The following is a 1,526-nucleotide window of genomic DNA, read 5'->3' on the forward strand; positions in this document are numbered from 1 at the left end:
AAAACCGCACGCCACGGCAAATCAGTAGCAATGAGAAAGAGCAGGTGGGAACAGCCAAGAATAGTTACAAATAACCGGTCACTTTCAAAGGAAATGCTGTGTATGGTGTCTGTGTATATGTACTATACATATTAACCAGGTACACACATAAATATTTAATATATAAAAATAAAGTGCTAACAGGTCCCCAGGCAGGGACATTATAAAACATTTCACGAAACTGCAAAACAAAATCGATACAATCAAAGAACACTACATCCAACATATGTGAAAACAGCCAAACACAATATGTACAATCTGGTGGGTGTCCCAGGACAAACATCCTGTCATATACATGGTATATACATATATACTCTTTTACTCAATATATTATGACAATATATATTTTAAAATTTTGTTATAGACAAAAACAAAACCAAACCCAAAACAAACAAACAAAAACAAAAGACAACCCCTACAAAAACACAAGAAGAAACAAGCATGTGAGTCCTAGATTGACAGACCAACTGCTGCCTGGGTGGGGAGTCCCATTGCCACTGCTTGGGAAAATGTGCCAGCGTTCCTTCCTCGGGTGCAGCGCCTCCATGTCCTCCAAGGCACTGTGGGCTGCGGCAGTAAAGTTGGCATCACCAGTGGTGAGCAGGTCAAAGACACAAGACTGGAAATAGATGTCCTTCACTGGCATCTTCTCATGGCATTGGGTGCTGGCAGTCTCCAGTGTGTAGCCAGGCCAGGGCTGACCCAAGGAGGTGCGAGGCAGGCTGTGCCCCAGGATGGCAGACACTTGGCCTTGCCCATCATCGATGCGTTCGCTCAGGGGGCAGCCATTCACGCACAGCTGCAGGTCCTGGCTTTCCTCATAGGACATGGCCAGGTCCTCGGGCATACGGATGGCAAGGGTCAGGTAGCGACCCAGCTGCCGCACAAACACCGTGGTCCCTATGTAGCGGGCGTGCATCTCCACATAGCGGCCACTCTCCCTCTCCACAATACGTAGGCTCTTGGCATCACCGTCCCCGCCGCTGGTAGTGCCATCCACAAAGGCAGCTGGCAGGTCGTCCGTCACAGCTTGGTAGACTTTCTGATCTGTACACTCATGGTGGGCTTTGAAGATGATAGTGATCTGTGGAAGGAATATATGCAGTTTAGCATGTTGGGAGAGAAGAAGAATGGTGCAACCTTCTGCAGCCAGAGATCCCCCCATTTGGAACTGAATTGCTTAAGACAGAATCTCCACACTCAGCCCACGTGCTCTTGCCTCACAAAGGAATGGTGTCACTTCTAGGGAAAATAAAAAAGTCCCACATATTTAGAATTAAAATCTAGCTCAAATCCAGGGAATGTGCATCAAGAAAAAACTTTTACTTTCCTAAAACAGAACAGAGTTGCTATTGGGATACAGGCAATTTTTATTGATAATTTATATCTTGTCTCCTTCTAAAAATGGATGAGCCATGGTACAGTTCTCTGGGGGAAAAAAGTTCCTTTTGAAGTTATACAGAAACTTAAAAGGGCATAATTAACAA

At 45.3% G+C, this 1,526-nt stretch overlaps 1 pseudogene; it reads right to left on the reverse strand.

The window, feature by feature from the left end:
* Positions 1-401: 401 nt before the first annotated feature.
* On the reverse strand, positions 402-1,257 carry LOC103582455 (annotated as a pseudogene).
* Between the last annotated feature and the right edge of the window lie 269 nt (positions 1,258-1,526).

The sequence above is a fragment of the Galeopterus variegatus genome, unplaced genomic scaffold, assembly GCF_000696425.1.
Source record: "Galeopterus variegatus unplaced genomic scaffold, G_variegatus-3.0.2 Scaffold16323, whole genome shotgun sequence".
NCBI lineage: Eukaryota > Metazoa > Chordata > Mammalia > Dermoptera > Cynocephalidae > Galeopterus > Galeopterus variegatus.